At 32.6% G+C, this 26319-nt stretch overlaps 2 pseudogenes; one reads left to right on the top strand and one right to left on the bottom strand.

Annotated features, from left to right (window-relative positions):
* Positions 1-1732: 1732 nt before the first annotated feature.
* On the bottom strand, positions 1733-4082 carry LOC136224034 (subtilisin-like protease SBT1.4; annotated as a pseudogene).
* Positions 4083-21872: 17790 nt separating this feature from the next.
* LOC136222755 (uncharacterized) lies at positions 21873-26105 on the top strand (annotated as a pseudogene).
* The last annotated feature ends 214 nt before the right edge of the window (positions 26106-26319 follow it).

Genomic DNA, 26319 nt, shown 5'->3' with positions numbered 1-26319 from the left:
CACACAAAATCGTTGATATTTCGTCTTTAACGAATGAGGTGGTATGCGTGTTATAGAAAAAAAGAAAAGCGCGAGAGTTCGTTCGGTATACCACCTCATCCGTCAAAGACGAAAAATCAACGATTTTGTGTGTAGGAGGTCCGAATGAGCCAACTATAGGTGTGTGATAAGTTTTTAAAGCCAACTATAGGTGTGCGATAGGTTTTTTTAAGGCAACTATAAGTGTGTGATAGATTATTTTAAAAGTTCAGGGTGCCATTACGCAAAACTTGCCAAGTTTAGGTGTGTATATATGCATTAAGCTAATAAAGTTATATGAAAGAGATATAATCGCAATTCGAAAACAAATATTTAACATAATTTATGGTAATGAAAACAAGCGAGTTTCAAGTTATCATTTTGTTAAATTTGTTTTATTTAGATTTTAATATTAGTATAATGTAAATTTTAAGAAATTTTATGTCGCAAAATAATGTTTAGAAGCTATAATATTAATAGCGCTAGTTAAAAGGCCATGAATGTATTTTATCTCGATTTTGTGTGGTTAAAAATGCAAATAATGAGAGCCAATGAGAATAATTTAGTTAGGAGATGGTGATACAATTATATATATATATAGTTGACTTTAAAAACCTATCATACATCTATAGTTGGGTTATTCAGACATCTACATACAAAATCGTTGAACCGTCATCTTTGACAAAAGTGGCGTCATACAAAACTAATGAACCGGCAATAGGTGTGTGATATGTTTTCAAAACCAAGGTGTGTGTGATAGGTTTTTAAAGTCAATTATAAGTGTGTGATATGTCATTTTAAAAGTTGAGGATGCCAATAAACAAAACTTAACAAGTTTAAGGATGTAAATATGCATTAAGATGAATATTATGGAATTTTAACTTAAAATCATTTGTTTAAAAGTGAGAAATGTACGTTGTCTTAAAGTCATACCTAATTTGAGATTTTTTTGTCACGATGATTTTAGATAACATATGTTTTAAAAACTGTCACTGAAAAATTCTGATGATAGTAAAAGAATTGTCAATCATTTATCTAATATCATCTTAATAGAAAAATATCATATTGGTTCTAGGTGGAAATTAGAACGCTTCTATTTCAAATTGTCGGTATTTATTTCATAATATGTTTTATTATTTGGATTAATTTGCAAAAACTAATTGATAAAAAATAAATTGTTGATTTAGCAAAATGATCAATTTTAATAAATTAATAAGATAATAATTTTTTTGGAACCACCCTTTATAAATAAATTGTTTTATTATCTCTATAAAATAATAATTTCTCAAATACATATGCCAAGTATATATAGATATATACTTAGGATAATTTAGCAAAATATGACTCTATAGTACTTTATTTTTTCTTAAAATTTAAATCTAGTTCAATTTCATCTCTAACTATTCTCAGTGCATTCAAAAGTTCTGGTGTACTCTTGTCAAATTGTAACGAGTGGTTGATGTTATAATTGCTTCATTTCTTATCAATGGTTCCAAAAGTACCGAAATCATCCTCGGCTCACTTTATATTAATTTATTGATTAATTAACATCTATATAAATTAATAAAATTTCATGGTTCTAACATTATTAATTTATAGAGGTTTTACTGTCTATAATCTAGATGTTTCAGTGTTTAATAAAACTTACAACTAATAAATTTCAGCTAGAGTTAAAATTAAAGCAACCAAATTTAGTATCAAAATTAAAACCAAATTGACAAGTTATTTTGAGTCCAAAGACAAATGTCTTATGTTTTTTTAATGATAATATAGATAGATTTACATGCAAACAAAGGTTTTATCAAGCAAAGGACTCATATGGAAGCCGCAGACACTCCTTGTTTCCATGTAACAGCTATGGGACTCTTAACAGTATGAGTTCCATCACTCCACTCGATTGATCCGAAACTTTCTAGGCTATTACTCGATGAACCCGAGCTAAAAGTAGCACTTGAGAACATAATCGCGTATGATAAACTTTGATTCTCTTCACTGAATTCGAGAGAAGTTGGAAAGACTTTGACATATACATTTGCAGGAGCATTTATCTTCACATCATAAACTGCACCATTAGGACTTCCAACATTCTTCACAGTTCTCTGATATGCAACAGATGAAGTGTTAGCATCAAACACAACAGCAAATGATGGCAAGTTTAGATTCCCTGGGTTGCCCATGTTATTTTCACATATATCTTCAGGTGGCGTCTCAGAAATAAATAGACCAATTTGGTTCCTGGTGTAACCAATTGCACAAAGAAACGAGTTGATGTCATAGACTAGTCCGGGATCAAGAGCAGTATTAGGATCAACATGTCCAGCTCCACGAACAAAGGGAGTTGATTCTTTTCCGCTAGCCAAATCACCAATTGTTTTTCCGGAATTATCGAAATTGTAAGCAGTAGTCATTAGAGCAGATTTTATAGCTGCAGGTGATCAACTCGGATAAGCTTTCCAAAACTGAACTCTTCTATCATCATTGTCCAAATTTGTTGGAGCAGCAGCTCCAGTCCAGCCAGCGAGGATACTAACACCAGGGGCTATAACATCTGGCTTTAGGATTTCGGGTATGATATAGTTTGGCCCGCGACTTGAAAAGGATGCAACTTTAGGAGATGGTGGTGAATCCCCAATTACTGTTCCGCGGAATACAATTTTTGCTGTAGGAGATTTGCTCCATTTGCTGTAGTATATAATATGATTTCCATCAGTTAATCCAACATTGGTAGCCGGTCTAAGATAACCATCAAGCTTAGGTTCATCTCTTGCCAAACGAACTATCATTCCAACCCCACCTGCGCGTTTCACTTCATTACCTTTCTCTAATCTGCTAGTTCTTTCGTTGTCACAAATCACAATTTTCCCTTGAACTTTTGATGAATCCAAACCCCCATCAGAACAGAAGCGATCTCCAGCAACATCACCATACACTAATGGAAACATTTCATCCGCTAAAGGCTCACCCGTGTAGAGTGAAAACCCGCTATAAGTTTTCCCATTGCCAAGCACAACATCAGCTCGAAACTCCCTGTCAACGGTGGAAGCACCAACGGTAAGAATCCAAGGGGCAACGTTAACAGCAGTATTTGGATTTGGACCTGTATTCCCAGCAGAGCAAGACACAACCACACCACGACTAGTGGCTACAAAAGCCCCAACCGCTGTGGTATCTAAATAATATGGATCAGCTAATGTTGAGGGACCAATAGATTTGGAGATCACATGGACACCATCTTCAATAGCTTGAGCAATGGCTGCAAGAATATCAGCACCGTAGCAACCAGTTTCAGGCCAACAAATCTTATACGCAGCGATCCGTGCCTTTGGGGCCATACCAAGAGCTGTACCCCGAGCATATTGGTAAAAGCTCGCATTTTTAACCAATGATCCACCAGCAGTAGTTGATGTATGCGTTCCATGCCCTTGTGTGTCTCTAGGAGAAGCTTTATTTGTTGATCCAAAAATGGCTTTCCCGCGATTCGCAAAAGCACTCGTATGGAAAGTTCTAGCACCTATTAGTTTCTTGTTGCAAGAAGAAGCAGGAAAATCATCTGATGTTTCACAAATACCTTTCCAATTTGAAGGTACATCAGATAAACCGATGTCTGAATAACTCGGGTGTTCAGGCCATACTCCGGTATCGAGGACACCAATGATAATGTCCTCACCAAAACTAGCATTAGGCATAAGCCCGGAGCTAGGAGAAAACCCTAAAAAGTGAGGGGTGTGAGTGGTATGGAGCTCATAAATCTGTTCTGGAAGGACGGAGATTATGCCCGAAACACGACTTAGCGCTGCAGCTTGATCGGAAGTAAGGTGAGCGGCGAAACCACTAATGGTTGGAGCATAAGTATAGAGCATCTTGGCTTGGTGATGAGAGGATGGAATCGAATTAAGGATGGACACGAACCAATCGTGGTGTGAGGCGAACAGGGTGGGCTTATGTGACTTGGAAACGAAGACAACGAAGGTTTGAGGGCGGTCAGAAGATGCGGAAGAGAAGAATAGAGAGGTTAAAGAAAGAAAAAAGAGAAGGATTGAGATAGAGAAGATGGAAGTAGCCATGTTTGTAATTGTAGTTCTTCCGAAGCATCAGGATTGAGTATTTATAAGTTGAAATAAAGGAAACATGAATGAAAAATTTACAATACTTGTGGTCCATGTTAGTTAAAAAAAAAACTCAATAATGAACTTTAATTTAATTGAAGAAAACTTACGATCCATCAATCATATGTATAAAATTTATTAGATTATATTAGTGATTTCCATGTTTATTATTTGCATTAGTGATATTCATTGATAAAATAATTTCTATCAGCGGCAAAGAACTTGAATTAAAAAAAAAAAGAAGACATCACATTTGCGACAAAATTGCTCATGTCGCATTTGCGAGAACAGTTGCTCTTGTCGCAACGCAAATGTCACAATTATTGTCGCAAATGCAACAATTTCGTCGCAAATATGATAGGAGCAGCTAACCAACCGCGTACTTGAATAATGTGTATATAAAATGAAGAACGAAGGAGATGAAGAAGGGAATGAAAGAGAGAAGATGAATTTTCCTTGCGTGCTCCAATGACTTCATCCATGTAGTTTGAACAATTTTTGAGTTTCTTATCTGCTCCGATTCCAAACATTTTTTCAATGCTTCATAAGCAACCGGGATAAATAAGGCATTATAACGTTGCTTCAATGGCGGTATCGAAGGCAAGGGCAAAAGGATTTTCAGGCAAATTAGGAGACAAAGTTTGAGAGTTTAAGGAAGAAGATGAATTGAAATAAGGGTATTTTTATACAAAGTGGATGAAAGTGTTTAGATCTATAAAATAAAATGAAAGTGTGTCAAATATGTTAATAGACCCCTCAAATGAGCTATATCTTATATTATATCATTAGTGACTATTATTGATAAAATAATAAAAAGATGCTTTAATTATTAAATTATTCTTGGTCCAAACTTTTTATTTATAAGATAACAACAAATTTTTCATTTTTCAAATTATTGTTACTTAATCAATAAAGTGCATTTATTAATTGTTACTATTTACATTTTGAGCATAGAAGTATGATTAATCAATATTTATTGTTAACTGACTTAGATTTTTTTAGACTCCAATTAAATAAAATTTTAGATTTTCATTATCTTTATGTGAGTAGATGATTTACTGTAGTTGGTAAATAAATTTTAGTGTGGTAAATTAGATTTTAAATATTCTTATGTTATTTTTTCTTTCATTTACAATTTTAAAAATAAAACTATTTATAGCCTTTCAACAATATTTATGTATTATTTAAAGATGTCAATAAGTTGATATATAGAATGATATAAATGATAATTTGAATAAAAAGTAGGAATCCAAAAAATGATAGAAGGAAAAAAATCAAATAATTTATGCTTATTTTAAAAATAAAAATCCAGAAGATAAGAAAAGAAAAAACTTAAATAATTTTTTTGATGTGAAAATAAAAATTGAAATAATATTTTTTACTAGAGAAGGAAAAAAAAAAGAGAAAAAAAAAGGAACATGAATAAATAAGGAGAGGAAAATTCAACAATAGGGAGGTAAAAGAAATCAGGGAAAGATTGAACAATCGAGAGGTAAAACACTACTAGAAAAACATGTATTACCAATAGAATTTACTAGCATCATCAATTTCGATGGTGATCACCAACGAAATAGCAGCGGATCAGATTCCATTGGTGATCATCGTCGGATCAGCAGTGGAAGGTAAATGTGGTCAGTGACTTGTGAAATAACCAGCGGAATCATTGGTAATGAGATCCATCGGTGACAATACCAACAAATTGATTTATACACCGATAGAATTCCATTAGTGGTAAAATTAATAGAAAATAAATTTTATTTGATTTAAAATAAGAGGGATTTTTTTGTAAAATTAACAGTTAGAAGCTTGTCAATCTCCACCTTGATCACTTGCTATTTGTTCTTGGCGTGGAGCCGCTTCTTATGCTTGACAAGTGCATTGGTGGGGTCGATGTCTAGTTTGTGCGTCGCATGCTCTGGAGAGACTCCCATGATGTCTTTTGTACCCCAGGAGAAAGTCCTTGTGTTGTTGCTCAGCACCGCTTTAATGGAGCTTTCCAGCTCGGCTAGAAGTTGTGTGCCAATTTTTAGCGCGAACTTCTCTGCAACAACAAAGTCAAGTATTGGCTTGATGGGGCACATGTTATATCATCGCATGTCCAATAGATCACTGTCTCCACACATTGTAGCGCGAGGATACATGGCTTGAAAAATTAGAACTTGGAATTAGGAAAAACAAAACTAAGAACTTGATAGTTGGGAGAGAGCTTTTAGGAGGCTTTGTGATGTGTTGATTGGGTGATTTTGAATGGAGGCTTGAGGTGCTATTTATAGCATTTTGGTGAGGATAAATTGAGGTAATTAGTCATCCATTGCCTTTATTTTTCTCTTATTTTTCCACACTTTGCCACCGCACCCAACTACCTTAACTTTCCTAACCTCCTCCTATTCTAACTCAACTTCTATGTCACATCATTCAACTAAATTCAAGGTTTGGAGATGGTTTGAGGCTAAGCATAAGTATGAGGAGGGAGTTAGGCTTTGTGGACTAGCTCTTGGTTCGATTCGGTGTGCAATGGTGCATGTCGTATTGAACTGAACTCCTGGAATTAAATTCCAGGAGTTGGTCTCGGCGAGAAATGTGTAGGTCTCACCGAGACCTACATGAAATTATTATTTTTTATTCTTTTATTTATTTATTTTAGAAATCGGGTGCTTTTGCTCATGTGGCCGAGCTTAGAGCAGCTATTGATGCAGCTTGGGACAGAAATTGGAGGAATTTGTGGATTGAATCAGACTCGGCTTATGCGGTTCGGCTTCTCAGTAGCAACTCTAGTGACATTCCGTGGAGAATTAGACATGAGTGGACTCGTTGTCTGTCCAGGCTCTCAACTATGCAATGGCGAATTTCTCAAATATTCAGGGAAGGAAATCAAGCAGCGGATCACCTTGCAGGATTCGGCAAATTGGCCTCTTCTCTGAACTGGTGGCACTCGACGCCACATTTTTGTCAAGCTTTAGTGTTTGATGACATTTGTAACGTAGCTCATATTCGTTTCCTTTAATTTTCTCTTCTCTCCTCCTCTCTCTTTGTACAGATTTTCCTTTTTTCAATAATACTCAGGTTGGTGGTTTGTGTTGGGGGTGCCAAGCTGGGATGTCCAGTCTGCCATCGCGTCCCAATCTTTGATTCAAAAATTTTTATTTATTTTTAAAATTGGATTTTAATATAAAATGAAATGCAATCTTTTTATATATATGAAAATAAAATTTATTTATTTAGACCAATACTATTAATAATATGATTAAGCTACTAATTTAGTAATTTCTAAACATAATATATTTTAATAAATATATTATTAATTGTATAATTTTTGTTCATATTATTAATATTTTACCAAATTAGATAATTAAAACTTATTTAAAAAAAATTAGTCTGATTGAACATTAAATTTGATACTCCTGGATAGCCTATAACTTTAGCAGTTTATCTTATTCAATTTTTTAACAAGGAACAACCATGCTAACAACTCTCTTTTTAGAGCATTTCATTTCCTACCTCTATAGATAAAGAGCTGTTACCGAGATAACAAATTGTTAATAGGATCGACTTCCATTCCATGAAGAGCGATAAATATTTTATTTAACCTTCTAATCTTCCTAATGATCTTGAAAATATGATTTTTATGTTTTATAAATATATACTACCCTTAAAACATATCTTTAATGAAGTATATAATAGATGAACCGTATGTTTCAGTGTTTTTTTTTTTTACTTCAAATAGTAGAACAAAAATATTTAGGTAGAATAATGTTGATATATATATATATATATATATAGGGGAGGGATCAAGTGAGAACCCTCCCTTAGATGAGGACACTTTGATAGGTGAGAACCACCTGAAACTACACCGTTTAACTCAATACTATAACCACCTGCTATTCCAATCAAGAAATCGCGCAAATCACTCACACCAAAATCACGATCAAAAAACGCTCAAATCTCTCACATCTTCTCCATCACCGTTCTTCATCAGCGATCTCAATCATCTTCTCCATCATCGTTCTCCATCATCTTCTTCATCATCGTTCTTCATCATCGTCAATTAGATCGACCTCCTTCATCATCGTTCCGTCATTAAACACTCCAAAAATAATCTGAAATCGCAAATTAGATTAAGAAAAAACGATCTACAGTCAAAGAAATAGCATCAATCAGGTAATTTTATCTCCAACAACTATAAATGAATATTAAATTGTGTTCTGTTTTTTATGTTTATAATTATTCAGATATTGCTTAAATCTGAAACAGATTGGAAATCATTCAGATTCTATTCCGAAACAATGGAATTGCATGAAATAATAGACAATGATCTACAGGAGAATGATGATAACCATGAAATTTCTCTGTCTTCAACTATTGAAAGAGGTACATGTGTTCTTCATAATTTCTCTGTTCTTCATAATCTAAAAAATCTTGTTCTAAATAATTGTTCATGTGTTCTATAGATAATAGTACATATTATTCGTTTTTTATTTATAATTAGTTGTAAAAATTGTTGAAAAAATAAAATTGAGTATATTGAAATATAGAGTTCACTACGTTCTTCAAACTGTACCTCATGTTCTAAACAATTGTTCATATGTCTTATATATTATCACATATGTTCCAAAATTGCACTTAAATGCAGTGTCACATGAAGAGCAGCCAAATCATTCTTCCACTGCAATTATATCCTACACTCCACAAGTAGAAATTGTGCTGACTCCTGGAGGAACAAAAGAATGGAAGCCATGTTGCTCTCCGGAAAAAATACCTATTGTAGGAACAAAATTTAATACTATTGATGAGGGTATTGAATTTTACAAAGCATATGCCACTGAAGTAGGATTTAATATTAGAAAATCTACAGTGAAAAAAAGAAAGAACACAAATGTTATGATTTTTCAATACTGTTTGTGCAATAAAGCAGGCCATAAGCAGAAAAAAAATGTTGAAGATACTGAAGGACATAAACCGAGAAGAAGATTAATCACACGTGTTGGATGCCAAGCACAAATTGTTTTAAAGTACTGCAATGATGGAAAATATATTGTCTATCGTTTAAAAGAGGAACATACACACCCACTTTACAGTCCACGCTGTATGAAATTTCAAAAACAGGGAAGAAAACTGACAATACTACACAAAAAGTTGATTGTTGATAATTCTAAGGTGAGTCATATTTTAAATTTACTTTCCTAACAACATCTACAATGTTTTCAAATTGTATTTACTTTCTTTATAAAATCTGTTCATGTGTTTTGTGTAGATGAATGTCGGACCCGTAAGAACATACAGGCAAATAAAAGAAAATGTTGGAGGATACAACAATGTAGGAGCATCTAAGCAAGATTTCAAAAACTTCCACAGAGATTTAAAGGCTTACATTTATGAGTCAGATGCCTAAATGTTTATTGACATTTTCAGCAAGAAAAAACTTCTATGGTCTGCTTTTTTTTCGACTTTGATATGGATGAAGACGATCATCTCTGCAGAGCTTTATGGGCAGACCCCATTTGTAGAAAGAATTATGCTCTATTTGGTGATATGGTATCTTTTGACACAACATACCAAACAAACAGGTATAATATTACATGTACCAATTTCTTATTGCAATGTTCTAAATATTAATTGGCATGTTCTAAAATCTTAGTGGCATGTTCTAAAATCTTATTCTTATATTCTTAAAAAGTTTTCTTATTTACAAATATTTGTATATTACTTCCACAGATATAACATGATCTTTGGCCCCTTTACTGGAGTAGACCACCACAAAAAATGTGTTACGTTCGCTGCTTGTTTCATTGCTAAAGAAGATATTGCATCATTTGAGTGGGTTTTCAAAACGTTTCTTAACGCAATGGGAAGCAATGAACCTACATGCTTAATAACAGATCAAGATCCAGCAATGAAGATTGCAATAAAAAATGTTTTCCAAAAAACAGAACATAGATTCTGCATGTGGCACATTATGAAAAAGATGAATGATAAAATAGGTAAGCCTTCCAAAGCATTGTTTACAATTAAAAATTTTACTACTTGATTATTCTACTATATGTTTTGATCACGTATTAAATTGTATGTTCCAATATATTATTGGCATGTTAAATTTTTTTGTATATAATGAAGATACTTACTGGTTTTTTTAATAGGTCGTGCAATTATGCAAGAAACCAATTTCTTAAAAAGGATTCAACCAATTGTCTGGAGTGTTGAGATTGAACCTGAAGAATTTGATGAAAAATGGAAAGCAGTCATTTCAGAGTTTAATTTGGAAAAACATGAATGGCTAGGTCAAATATTTGAAATCAGAAAAATGTGGATTCCAGCGTACTTCAGGGACTTATTCCTAGGAGGAATTATGAGAACTACATCAAGGTCAGAGAGCGAGAAAAACTTTTTCACTGCTTTTACAAATTCTCATTTAAGTCTTGTAGAATTTTATTTGAGATTTGATAGTGCAATGGATGCACAAAGGCATAACCAAGCTCACAATGACAATGATGCCAAACATAAAAGACCTGTATGCAAAACACCAATGGGTATTGAAAGACATGGAGCTGATGTTTATACAACTACTGTCTTTTATGAGTTTCAGGAAGAGGTTTATAATGGTTCTTTCTTTTGTGGAATAGACGAATTCTATAAACAACCTCCTTTCGAAATTTACACTATCAAAGAGCAAAGGACATCAAAAAACTTTCAGGTTATGTACAGCAACATTGAAGACGAAACAAAATGTTCGTGCAAGAAGTTTGAAAGACAAGGCTTACCATGTAGATACATGGTGTGGGTTTGGAAGGCAAAAATGCTTGAATCAATTCCTAACAGGTATGTTCTTAACAGATGGACTACATTAGCAACAAGTCAAAAAAACATTAATCTGCACAGAAATCTTATGGAAGAATGTGCTGCTACAATTGATGAGAAAACATTGCTGAATCAACTATGGTCAGAGATTAATGTTTGTGTCTATTTAGCTCAAGGTAATGAGGAAAATATAAAGGATCTTGTGAAGAAGTTTCAAGGAATCAGAATGGATTTAGAAGCTAACATCACTCAAAAAGACACTGAGAAAAACAGAACTCTTACAAAAAAATCAAGACATTGAAATGTTGATTGGAACTAGTGTACCAACTGAAATTAATGTCAAAGCACCAAAAATATCAAACAACAAAGGTACAGGTGTATATATTCCAAAAGGAAACGGTGATAAAAGATTGAAGAGTGAAAGAGAGAAAGCTGTTGAGGAAAACCAGAAAAAAAGAGGTTATGCAGAGTCTGTAAACAACTTGCTAACCATGATAGCAGAAACTGTCCAGAAAAATAGAACAACTAATCTCTTATATTGTTTAGAACATATGATATATTTTTTAGAACATATGATACATGTTTTAGAACAACGATTTAATATTTCCAATATACAATTTATTGTCACAAAATTATTTTTTTTCTATGTAAGAAGCTGAAAATTTCTTATTTTTATTTCTCTAAAATTTGTTATTTTTATTTCTCTATCTTTTTACCCGTATTTCATTCAATGACATAATTAACATATTTCAAAATATTATAAGTATAATAATTATTTCATGTTCCTCTATCTTTTTATCTATATTCCATCCAATTTATGACGTGTGCCATAATTATCATATTTTAAGTATTACAAATATGATCATTATGACATGTATCAAAATGAATCTAACATGTTTATAGTGGATATAAACATGTATAACAGTAAAATTTAACTTCAAGCTTCTCATTCTATTCTAATGAATTTCCATATGATTACAATTTTGTTAAACAAGCCTCTAAGCTGCACACCTTTCCACTCTAAACAAATATATCCAATCTACACTTCATTGCTGTTATCAAAATCGTGTATGTTCCAAAAAATATGTTTTATGTTCCAACAAATATGTTTTATGTTCTAACTTATATAACATGTTAAAAAATAAAACACAAACTTTGCCAACAGAAACTTCTACAATATATTTTACAAAAATTACAATAACTATCTCATATATATTACAAATTATAACTAACTAAACTAATAATACTAGTGTTCATTCTTCCATTTTAATGCCTTCCCATTAACAGCAGCAACTTCTTTGTTTCCAGGATCTGACAAAATCCTCCAACAGTACTCAACTCTAAAATTCTTCAACGGATCAACATGCAATATTACAAAATCAATATTACTAATATTCTCAAAATAATAACATCAACCTATCATAAAAAAGATTAAAAAAAAACTCACATTGTTATCTCCAACTCCAATATCCCATTTATCAACATCTTGTCCAAAATATAATTCCATATGCTTCATAAGGAAAACACCACAATCATCATGGTTGGTTGTGTCTTTCCACTTCAACTTCAAATGTCTTGCACTATAAGCACTGATATCATTCAAACATTCAGGGCTTTCTCTTTTAATATAAAATGAATATGCTTTCACCTGGAAAACATAAAACAACATCTTATGAATATTAAAACATATCATAAACTATTCAGAACATACAGTTAGTTTTCCAGAACATGATAATAAATATATAGAACACAATAACAAAACTAAAAAACAGTTGAGTAATATTACCAAAGCCTTTGCAAAACCCTTATATTTACTAGAAGTTTGAACACCTTTCTCAAGAGCCTTGTTATTAATAACGTCTATTTTTCCAGTAAAATGGTTGATAACAAAAAGATAGAAATGTGCAGCATGAACAACCGGAAAGAACACCTAAAAAGATAAACCATTAGCAATCATAATAATTTCAAACAAAAATTACAGTAAAACACAATTTACTTTTAATATAATTACCAACTGATAATTTTGTAAACTATCTACTTTAGCCTCACGAAGTTCATAACTAATCCTCTCAAAAAAAGCATCGTGTCTATCGCTGTACTTAGTAGATCCGGGAACTCCCTTATCTGTACATAGTAACAACTATACAAAAATACAACATTCATATTAATATAATCCAATTTCTTTTTAACAAAAAAAATATTAAAAAGTAAAAACACATACAAATGGTACAGTAGAGAAGAAGAATCTGTTCGCAGCAATTTGACCCCTACTCTTCCTTTCACCATTCAATATTCGAGACCACGCATCAACAACATTACAAACCAAATGATTCTTTCTTGACAAGGTCATAATCTCCTCTCTATTGATTGTGGACAAAGAATCACTATACAACAACTCACTTCAAAAAAAGCAAACAGAATAAAATAAAAACAATAAGTATATCTTAAAGAAAATTCAAATTAACACAAACAACATTCAATTAAGATCTTACTGTGGGTCTCCATTACAGAAAGCATATTCCACCAACATTCTCCTCGAACCAAGCATATTATTTAGTAAATGCTCAGACTCAACCAAAAATGGAGACTGTAGATACACATGCAACTTTGAAATCCTTTTTGCACGATTTCCAACACCACCTTCTTGCGCTTTCTCAACTACATCTTTCTCTACTCTCCTATTAACAACATAAAAAAATAACAAAAAGGAAAAAAAATTAACCATGTTCCAAAATAGAAAACACATACTCTTAAATTCTATTATCATGTTCTAAAATATAAACCATATGTTCAAAAAACACATACATATATTCTAAATTACAAAAATTCTTAAATATCACTTACATTGCATTACTATTAGAAACATCATCAGTAAAATAGTCATCAAGTCCAGTAACTCCTACTCTTACCACTTCTTCCACAAACTCTTTCCGAACTTCATCCAAATCAATTTGACTATATTTCATACCACACCTACTTTTTCACTACAAAATATAAAAAAAAATTAATACCATAAAACAAACTATAATTTCAAAATAATGCAACAAAACATTTATTATAAGTGGACTATACCTTTTCAGCAAACTTCAAATCATTGTCCATCACAATATCTCTCATGTACCGCATTACAAAAAAAAACCACATGTTTTATGATCTTTCTGCTCTGGCACACCCTACAACACAACAAGCACAACATTAAAATCATGTACATCAATCTAACCTTTACGTTCTAAACAATTTCACACATGTACAAAACCAATATACAAATTAAGAGTTACCAAAAGTGCAGTCCATTTAACTTTAATTTGATCATTCCCAGAGTATAATAGAATAGCGCTGTTAAAATGAAATTCATTAAAATCAGGTACATAATCTTAATCTTAAAACATAATTATATATCAAATAAACTATAAAACAAAATATAAACAAAAAACATACTCATTCACAACATCCATCCATATATCTGCCCTTGGCAAACGCCTTCTCAACGGCTCCAACCAATAAGCTCTAAAATTCGTCAAATCGATAACTGACAACGTCCAGTGTCCACTGAAAATAATACTATTATTATTTCAAAATAAAGAAAATTACTTACAAAAATATTAAATAAAATAACTAAAATTTCATACCCTGTATTATATGGACACAAAAAGATAGACTTATCCATCGTGGACATCTTCAATCGATTCATCAACTCATATGAGCGCTGGCTTACTGTTTTAGTACTTCCAATTGAATAAGTGTAATAAGGATCGACAAAATAAAACAATTTGTCCATTCCTCTTTTCTTCAACAAATTAAACAAGTAGCTACATAAAAACACAAAAGTACATAGTAAGAATCAACTACAACTAATATAAATAAAACTATAATACTTCAAAAACAAAATACCTCATATAGAAAATTATAACGTTGCAAGTTATCTCTCCCATATGAACCAAAGAATATATATCCTGCCTCAACAATAATGCTTTAGCAGCATGTCCAAACAATTCTTCACCAACAACATAGCTAACAAAATTGCCTTTCACCAACTCGGAATTAGCCCATTTGCACAGACTCTGTAACTTATCTGGAATATTTCTAGGCAAAGCTTGTAAATCTACATCCACAACATCTTCTATCATCACGTTATCAACTTCATCATCAACAACAAACCTATTGACAAAACAAACCACCTTAAAACATAAAAAAGCAATAAGATAATCAGAAACATAAAACCTATGTCCTAAACAATAAGGCATATGTTCTAAAATATAACAAACATTAAAAAAATAAACAAAATATAAAATAATTCTTATCACATACATTACTTCAGGATCAGAATTATTCTTCACATCTGCAACATCCACTTTCTCAACAAAATTTTTTGTTTGTGTAGATCCACCTTCAGCTCCAACAAAATCATGCAACTCTTGACTCAACAAATTAAAATTTAGACAAGAATATTTTTCTTCAGATTTCTTCATTGGAGTTTCACTTTCTCTCTGATCTTTCTTCTCTCTATTTATTCTTTCAACTAAAGCATCTATCTCATCAAAAAATTCAGAATTAAGATAAGGATGACTATCTTGACTAGACAAATCACATTCAAAATCTCCAGTCATTCCTGTATCTTTTTTACTTTCAGCTTTGTTCTCATTAACAACTTCTTCTTTCCCTCCTTCACTTTGACTAACTGGATCTTCATTGCCTCGAGTATATTTACTCCACAAACTCTTTATCACATTACCCATCTCAACGTTTGTACCATCTTCACCAAAAACAACATTAGCTTATTTCAACATAACATACATTTCATTAACTTTAGAACCCAGTTCTTTAGCTAATGATTGGAACTTAGAAAGAAATTCCTGCATATACAAAACCATAATTAAAAAACAGGGCAAGTTATAAATAATAGTAAGCATATTCTAAAATTTAATAAACATGTTCTAAAATTTAATAAGAATGTTCTAAAATTTAAAAACAAAGGGAAAGCTATAATAACGTACAAAAATTTCTGCTGGTCCACTAGAAGAAGCTTCTCCACATTCCTTCTTATTGCCAACTTCAGCATCTTGTTTATCTTCATTCCTATTCACTGCTTCTCTTTCCAAATTTCCTTCATCCCCATACATACCTTCTCTTACCAAGTTTTCTCCTACCAATATTCTATTTAACACAATCCCACTTCCAAATCCCCTCAATTTCTCCAAAGCCATCCTCTTTTGAATTCGTTCTTTATTCCAAACAGATATCAATGGATAATCTCTTGGATTAACAACATTAGCTCGTTGAAGCCTATCAAAATAACTTATCTAGAAAAAAATAACAAAAATGAACAAGTTAAACACAAATTAAAAAATAAACAACCAACAAATATTGTCAAACACATAATAAAAAAAAATATACTTACCAACAAGAAAGGAAGGGGACCTGTGAAAAAAGTAGGACTCCTCTTCCAATCACTGACAGAATCCAACAAATGCTTATATGCAAAAGAACACCAGTCCAAATTTACAATCTCATTAACATTCCTACAACTATAAAGAAATTTATAGTTCATAGCCTGGTTCTTGGTTGAACGAATACAACAATTCACCGCACAGAATACGAAATGCAACAAAAACTCATCACACAATGGTTTCATCTTCAGATCATTCAGCTTAGCAATCACGGTACTATTAATTGGACTTCCACTCACAAGCCCAAAATAAGACCTCCATTCAGCAAAAAAAATCTGAACAATCATCTTCCCCAACATCTTGGGGCTCCTCAATCTCTACACCTCCACAAGGCAAGCCATAAACAGCTTGAAAATCTTCCTTAACAAACTTCAACTCTTCACTATTACCCAACATAAGGCTACACCTATCTACATTAAAACTATTGACAAGTCTTTCACAAAAAGAAGCATTATGAACATCTAAACTTAAATCCAAAAAACCACCAAATCCAATCCGTCTAATTGCATTCTTATGAGTCTCTGGAATATCATTAAGAATACCAATAAACTGTTTAGGAGGTATTCTTTGACCAAGAGCAGTCTTATTCCTTTTAGAAATGTTTTCATCATCACCTGCACTAACAACCTTCTTCCGCTTCTTTAAAAACCTAGAAGCAACATTTATGTTTCTTGCAAACTTAACTTTCTTTAGCTTCCTAGCATCAACGTCTTCCTTTAAACCATCAACAGAAGGTTCAGAAACTTGAGAAGAATCAAAACCTTTGCTACATAGACTCCTTGTTTGTCGTCTAAACATACCTTTACTAGATTGACTACTTGTTTCCTGCTTCAACGCACCTTTGATAGATTGACTCCTTGTTTGCCGCCTCAACAAATTATTAGATGGAACAACATAACTAGAGAGCAAATCATTGTCAGCAGGAATGGCTGACATTGAAGGTCTTTTAGAAATGGAAGGTCTTTTAGAAGTCCTCTTAAATCTTCTAGATGTCTGTCTTTTTCCACTTATAGCTTCAACAGGAACAACACTCTTACCTTTCTTCTTATTTTTCATATCTTCATCAGAACAATATTCTTCAATAATTTCGTCCATCAAATTCTTATCAATCACATTACTTGGGAAACTCTCTTCTCCATTTCCGCCCATTTTCTACAAAAAAAATAGAACATATAATCAACATTTTAGAACAAACAAATGCAAATATAGAACAAAACATAAAACAAATGCAATAACTCATCAACAAAACATAAACTAATTTAACAAAGCAATAACTCATCAACAGAACATATGTTCAATATTTTAGAACAAAAACCATACAAAATAATACCACAACAAACTTTGAAAGTTCAAACAAGCAACCCCCAAACAAAACCAATATCTCATTAACAGAACAATTATTCAAAATTTTAGAACAAACACATGCAAATATAGAACAAACTTTGAAAAAAAATAAAATCATTTTGAAACTCACTAAATTTCAAAATCAAACCACAACAAACTTACAGATTTCAAACAAATGAAAAACCTACAAATCAAAAAGCAACAAAAAAAAGGTATCAAAACTAAAAAATAGAGAACAAACATAAAACAAAACAATATACCATTAATAGAACATACGTTCATAATTTTAGAACAACAAACACAAAATATAAAACAATAATAAAACAACATAAAAACATTCTCAAACTAAATACATTTGAATACAAAAAACATAGAAAACACATACAGAAACTTCTTCATAAAGTTCAAACAAACGAAACCCTAGAAAATCAAAAAACTACATAAAATCGCTATCAAAATAAACGAAGAACATAAAACAACAAAATAAACGAAGAACATAAAGCAACAAACCTCGTTCAGACGAACAAATTCATGGAAAAAAACGAAAAAGCGAAAAAATGCAAACAAAAACAATGAACAGAAAAAACGAAGACGATAAACAACTAACCAAAGTTCAGAGGAACAAATACACGGTATAATTGATGAAATGCAGAAAGCAAACCTTCTATCAAAACCAAAGTTGATCGACTGTAGAAATGAGAGAAGATGGAAACAACGAAGGAGTCGAGGAAGAAGTCGAAGAACGAAGAGACAGATCTTTTCAACTTCAAAAACGCGCGACTTCTCACATGAAACTCACCGTTTTTGTCAAAAAAATACCCCAAAACTACGTAGTTTTAATTGGTTCTCACCTAAGAAGTGTCCTCACCTAAGAAAGGGTTCTCACAAGAGTCATTCTCTCTTATATATATATATATATATATATATATATATATATATATATATATATATATATATATATATATATATATATATATATATATATATATATATATATAAGGGCTCTTGTGAGAACATTCCTCTTAGGTGAGGACACTCCCTTATGGTGAGAACACTCAAAACTACGCCGTTTTGAGTATAAAAATTTAAAAAAACGAAAAGCTGCTGTTTTGAGTATATTACTTTTCTTGTGCATTATGTCGCGTACTACTTAATATACCACTGTCCTTGTAGCTTCTATTGTTTAATATTTGACGCATTCACTTATTAATATCGATTAAATATACATAATAATGAATTATTAATAGAAAAAAATCCAAGGACATGCTCGAATTTCTTATTTATTTAATTTCTCTATATTTTTGTAAATTAAGTTTTAAAATGTTAAGGACGATGTTCTAAATATTGTTACATATGTTCTAAACTTTATAATTTGTGTTCTAAAAATTAAGTATAATGTTTTAAAAAAATCATATAAATATATGGACCATTTTTGCATTTGTTCTATAATATAATTTATAACTCATATTCTAAAACACATAACGTATGTTCTAAAGTTTATAGTTTGTGTTCCAAAATTAAGTATAATGTTCTAAAAAATCGGTAGATATCTGGATCGTGTTTGCATTTGTTATATAATATGATTTATAACTCATGTTCGAAAAAACATAACACATGTTCTGAAAAACACAACGTATGTTCTAAAAAATATATCGTACGTTCTAAACATCATAGTTCGTGTTTTAAAAGTTAAAATATATGTTCTAACGTATATTTTAAAAAATATATTTTCTTATATAAATAAAATATTAATATGAAATTTTATTAAAATATATGATATATTTTTATTTAAAAATATATAGTATTGGATTTTTTTTAGTATCATAAGCACTTAATAATATATAAATAAAAGAATTGTATAATGAGCAAGCAAAAACAAGTGTCCCAGTGGTAATATATGCGCGCGCATGCTCCTCTCCTCTACCTCCCAGGTTCGATTCATTTATCAAAATGTCACCGCGTCCCTACACTACCAATCACTACAATAAATATTTTTTTCGCCACTAATCCTGATATTTCATTGGGGAATTGAAATGTTTCCCACTAAACGTTATATATTAGTGGGGAGCTAGTTTGTTCGACATAAAAATATATCATATGGCGGTGAATATTTAGTTTTCCGTAAAATTAGATATATTTTTATGTCAAATTGGATATGTTTCCCACAAACTAATTATATGTCTTAGTGACGAATAAGTGAATTCCACATAAAGTCCGTATAGTGGCGAATTTTGAGTCCTCATAAAATTTTATATAATTTTGAGGCGAATTAGTTCATTTTGCCATAATACAAAGATATGTTTTAGTGGGGAAATTGATAATTTCCCACACAAACCCCAAAATTTAGGGATATTATTAATTTCCATATAGTGGCGAATTATAATTCTCCATATTTTTATGTCAAATTGGATATGTTCCCCACAAACTAATTATATGTCTTAGTGACGAATAAGTGAATTCCCCACATAAAGTCCGTATAGTGGCGAATTTTGAGTCCTCATAAAATTTTATATAATTTTGAGGCGAATTAGTTCATTTTGCCATAATACAAAGATATGTTTTAGTGGGGAAATTGATAATTTCCCACACAAACCCCAAAATTTAGGGATATTATTAATTTCCATATAGTGGCGAATTATAATTCTCCATAAATTATATATATTTTGTGGGGAATTTTATTATAATCTCCACTAAATAATATGTTTTAATGGAGAACTATTGTAATTCACCACATAAGCTTTAAAAATTTAGGCGCCACATTTAGGCGCTAAAATGAAAACACATTCACGGGTCAGATAAACATCTTCTCCCTTTCTCTTTCTTCTCACCTATGGCAGAGTTTGAGAAAACAAAATAGGTTTTCTCGTTCTCTTTCTTCTTCACAGATCAATTTCTTCTAATGTGTTCGTGAAAGGAAAATGGAGTTCTTCTACTGGTATGATTTCTCTTTCTCTTTCTCTTTCTCATTCTCTTTCTTCTTAATTTCTTTATTGTTAACTGATTTCAAAATGTACCAAATGTGTTGAACTTGTTTCTGTATAATGATTTGTTTCTTAATTTCTTTTCTTGTTTGGAACAGGCCTAGGTAAGCTTCTTGGAACAGAGCACGCAATCACTATTCACTCTTATCTCCCCTTTCCTACCATATGCATCTTTATGGCATCATCTGTGTTCTAAAAAAGGCAAATCCCTAGTTCAAGTGATTTCTCTAATAAATTTCATTATTTGTTTGTCCTTGGGCTTCAATTTGGTAATGGTCAATTTTGTCTCTTAGTCCAAGCCTGATTTTGGATGAATATGTGTTGGTCAAATTCCTAGTCCACTAAAGAAGAAATCTTTTGCTACTGTGTCATTTGGGTTCTTGCAGAAATTTCCATTCACAAAAACTACATAAGAATAATGGCATGTTGATTTTGTTGATTTCTTTGTGTCCAAAAGATTTGAATAATGTTGATTTTGTTGTTTTAAGTGTTAAAAAATTGAATGATGTTGATTTGCAGATCTTTGATAAATCTCAACCTATTGCTGAATTTTAAGTAAAATACTTCCTACCAGCAGATACCTTAATTTGTTTCATATTTGAAATTATTACGTGTTGAAGTGTCAGGGTCTGATAATTTTTAGTAGTGAGAGATCTAAATGAGAGAACCATGTCAGATGAATTTGAACCTTGGTCCAGGAGATTTGTGGATTCGCTTCCAAACTTCCTATGGGTCATTTTGTTTGATTTTACTCTTTAGTATGACAAGTAATTAAATACCTCTCTAATCCTTTCAATATTTAGTTTCTGGTGATGGTGATTCTTATCAATCTCGCATTAACTTAAACCTACATGCCTATATTTATTTTTGCTTCTCTTTTTCCCTTTTTTGTTTGCCCTATACATTTTTATAGTAAAATGTGGTTGTACAGTCTTGGTTTAATTTTTGTGAGTTTGTTATGAATCTCGAATTGGGGTCATGTTGGGGGTATTCTTGCATACACATAATTTGTAGGAAAAATATTTAGAACTCATTAGAGAGAGGACTCACCTCGTATTTAGAAATTAGAATTCGATAGAGAGAGACATCACCTGCTAACACAAAGTCTAGGATTTTCAGTTGATGTTGTTGCAATTGAGGCTGTGTATGCGAATGAGAAGGCATTTGGGACTGAGGTTGGGCCCATGGAACAACACAAGTGTTGTATGCTTCCTGGCCTTGACCTTGGTTTCCAGGATAAGTTTGGGAAACATAAGGATAGCCCTGTATGCATGAGGCTGGTGCCGGAGGTATGCTCTGGTTAGCATTCAGTGGAGCACAAGATGTGTGAGGTTGATGAGACATTAACGAGGGTATATGTGCCAGCAGCTGCCTATAATGTTATTAATACACTACAAAAAAAAAAGTGACTTTTGAGTACAAATGGTTAAGGACAAAATATAATTTTTGTCCTTAATTATAGTTTTGAAATTAACATAGAGGACAACTATATTTATTGTCTTCAATTATTTTTTAATCTGTTAAAGGGGACAAATTTAATTAATAAAAATTAGATTATATTTTTATATAAAATTTTATTATTATTTGGGAACAAAACGCAACGTTTCTCTCCCACTCTCCCTCTCTCTCTCTCTCTCTCTCTCTCTCTCGTTCTTGGCTCCCCCTCGTTGCCAGCCGACATACCGTCTTCATCCATAACCAGCGCTCGGCTCATCCATTCTCTCTTTTTTCTTCTATCCATCTGTGTTCCCTCTTCATTTGCCTTCCTCTCTCCCTTTTGTTTCCCCAAGTTTCATCGATGAATTCAATATCAAGGGTTTGCAACATTGAGCAGCCAATTTGAAGACTGGATCCCATCGGCTCTAATGAATTTTCAAGGTTAGGTTTTCTATTTTTTTTTCATGAAAATCTCAATGTTTGGTATATCTACCTTCAATTTAACGAAACCTGTAGTTGACTGCTTGATTTATTCCTCTGTTATAGTATGTTAGAAGTCCTAATCTCACTATGAAATTCTAAATGAAACCATTAGTTAACAAATAAAGGAACAAAGAACAAACTGCAATCCAGACTTTCTCCTTTTGCTTGGCCTTTCTATTGATTATTTGCACATGTCTCTGTTTTGTTGTTGTTTTTGTTCAGTCAGATTAAGGATGATGAAGATTGGATAGAGGACGATACTCGTTGTTCATCCAGGTCAAGAATTCAATTGACACGACCATTGTTCGTATCGTTCAACACTATTTTGATATCTGGAAAAGAGGAACCAAAAGCAATACTATCTCCTACAATGGATGCTGTGGTGAGAGTGTACAAACGTGTTAGTGGTCTATCAGGTGGTGAAGGTGATAGTACATCCCTTGCTATTTCTGGTGCTGCATTTTGTTCCATATGGTTACTGGTTGCATCTTCACAAGCTATTAACTTAATTGGAATGCAAGGCTCTGTAATAAAATTGTTGATCATAGCGTCATTCATATATTTGAGAAACCTTACAATGCAACAATTTCACAGGAACGTACTACTGATGCCCGAGCTGATAAAACTCACCCTCATTCCATTCAGCTCCTGCACCTTAGATTGTGATTGGTTCTGATTATACATTGTCCTTGAAGCCGGATCCTTCAATATATGAGCGTGAAACACTTCTTGATCCAAACAATCTGCAATATGCGCTGTCACTTTATGGACAAAATTCTGCACTTAGTGGAATACGCTCGACAAGACCAACAACAGGACTTGGTCGTGCAACTGCTCCTCTAGTTACTCAGACGACACAATCAATGTAAGTACCTCTATTGTATACTGAGGATATTATTGGTATTGGTGATATTGCTTACATTTGCTGGACTAGCGGAGCCAGCTGTGTACAGGAAGATTGACACCGGATATAATTCATATCCTTAAGTACCAAAAACGAGCTACTCTATATCTTCTTTCGCCTCCCATGTAGGGGGCGCCGGCTATGGATCTTCAAGCTTAGGAGGGTATGGTTCCCCTGGTTTAGGAGGTTATAGTAGTTACAGATTTTGAATGTTGTTTTTCTCACAGTAGGACTTGTACATTTGTTTCATTATTGATTGTTGTTGCGTTACAATGACAGACATGACAAATGATATAGAGAAGGAAATCTCAGTTTCATACCTTTGAACATGATTGTAAGCTGCTCACTGGTTTTCTACTCTTTACTGATTTTCTACAGTATACTGAACTAACAGGTTATAGGATGTGATACTAAGTTTGGTTGGATTAGATTTTTCCTTTTAGTAAGTTGAAAATTTGCTATATGACAGTGACAGATTTCTTCAATTTACTTTGTTGTTTAAATAGCCTTGTTGAAGATAGATTACTATTTTGAATTTATAGAATGCTTTACTTGATTATCTATATGCTTTTACCCTGACATGGCCTTCCAAAAGGATACCAAATATCCGAGTTTGATATACCAATTGCAACTTGCTTGACATCATTGATAATTGGTTTGATTTGTCTTGAATCATTTTTTATCTGTCGCCCTAGTATTGCTATTTATTTGTATATTTCATATATTAGTTATGTCTTAGTGAGTAAGCCTTACTTGCGAATTTTTATTAAATGCATTAGAATGCTAGTAGCAGAATGTAATCTATGTATTTATACAATGTTATCTGACACATTCTACTTGACTTGCATGAGCTTGATATCTAGCTTGTGGTCTATACTCTATCATGATTAATATTATTTTTGCTCTGCTATATGATTGAATTATACTGTAGACCTTAAACTTAAGAACCAGTTGAGTAAATTCCTGAATTTGGATCCAGAGGATTGAAAATTTTTAAGTGTCTTTTGGGCTCATCAGTCATCACTAGCCTTTGTTTTCTATTTTTGCAAATGCAGCGGGGAAGGGAGATGTGTTGTTGGGTGGAGGGAACAGAAAGAAGAGATGAGATAGGAGAGTGCTATCTGTTTTTCATGCAAGAAATGTTTTCCTATTTCATGTGTGAAATAATGGGCATTTTAGCTACATTAATGTTGTTAGGTTAGGCTACTTTGTTTTCCCTTATGGTAGATGTGACATGGGAGAATGTTATATTGCTGAACCGATCTCATGCCACCTACCAATCCATCACGGTGAAGATGTTATATCCGCACAGGAAATCCATGTTTCAAATCATTTAACGCCTCTATCCCTGGGTAGAATGATCAAATTATTGTCTTTATAACTATGCTTTAGCTGTGTAGAATTAGTTGACCTATGTTGTTTAACATCCAAAATTCCTACTTTTTCCTGTTCCATGCGCTTATACTTGCTGTTTTGTTTTCTAATCCAGGTTCATGCTCTGTGGAAGGATCTGGTTCATAGATCCATCAGCGAGACTCTAGTATGTTCCTGCTAATGTTAATTTCCCCTGTTATATTCTAGGGTCCTTCTGGTAAAATTCATGTAGAATGTGTATTCAGTATGTGGATGTCATATTTAAAGTTCTTTTAGCATTTGTGTTGGAGAATTCGGAGCCATAGTTGCTTAAGGCGACCGAGGCGATCAAGCCACCACCTTCTGTTATGGGAGGCGGCGAAATTCGAAAGGCGACCGCCTTTCCACCACAGGCGAGAGGTGGTTCTGGGGAAGAGGCGGTCGTCTTTGGGTCTCAGTTGAAATTTAGGTTAAAAAATGGAGTAACTGTAATCTGACAGTTCATGCGATTGCGATAGAAAGGTTCTCAGTATCCAGTTCGAAGACTTCATCTCCTCCGGGCTTCATCCACTTCGAAAACTTCACTTCATCTCCTCCAACAGCACTGCTGATCTAACAGGTACATACTTCGACAACTTTACTTCTCTTCTCTGTTCTGTTCTAACTTCTAATTCTTACTTCATCTTCTTAGTTTCTTTTCTTCCTCTCTTACTTTTCTTAGTTATAAGTGTTATGCTGCCTTTATGACTTGTTCTAATCTTACTGCCTTTATGATTTGTTCTAAATGTTATGCTGCTCAAATTTTTTATGAACGTTTGTGAAGTTTTTACAAGTTCATTATTAGTAGTTTGTTGTGTTGTGCAAGTTTGTTAAGTTTATCATTAGTTATTAGTTCTAAGTGTTGTGCTGCTCAAATTTTTATGTTTTATGGTCAATTTGATTCTTTATTTCAGTAGAGGCACTTCAAAGTTGTGTGTGACGTCAATGTTAAATTACTCATGCATTGCATATAATTAATTCACTATGGGAGGTTTGACTCCTTTAATTTTTCAGGTGACTAGAAGTCGGTTGCAGCCCAGTATCTTTCTCCGGGAAGCACATCTATCTTGTTATGTACGGATATTTAAGAATTATGTTAAAGTTTATGTTTTAGACCGCAGTACCAGTATGAGGATTATTATGTTGTGTCTTTCTTGAAAGATTTAATATTAAATGAAGTTAAGACTATTAGTAAGGTTGATCATATATTATATTAAGGCTTGCTACGGGTTCCGATAGCTTGAGCTTACCCGTTCCCTAGCGCCGGTCAAGGTCCACGGAATGGGTCGTGACAAAGTTGGTATCAGAGCCTAGGTTAGAGATTGTATGACCTAGGGTGATAGAAATTCTGGTTACTACGGAATTAGGATTACAAATTCGTTTTTGATAGTCTTCCTTAATTAAAATTCAACGTA

Source organism: Euphorbia lathyris, chromosome 3 (assembly GCF_963576675.1).
Source record: "Euphorbia lathyris chromosome 3, ddEupLath1.1, whole genome shotgun sequence".
Taxonomy (NCBI): Eukaryota; Viridiplantae; Streptophyta; class Magnoliopsida; order Malpighiales; family Euphorbiaceae; genus Euphorbia; species Euphorbia lathyris.
This window is presented reverse-complemented; position numbering and strand designations above follow the sequence as displayed.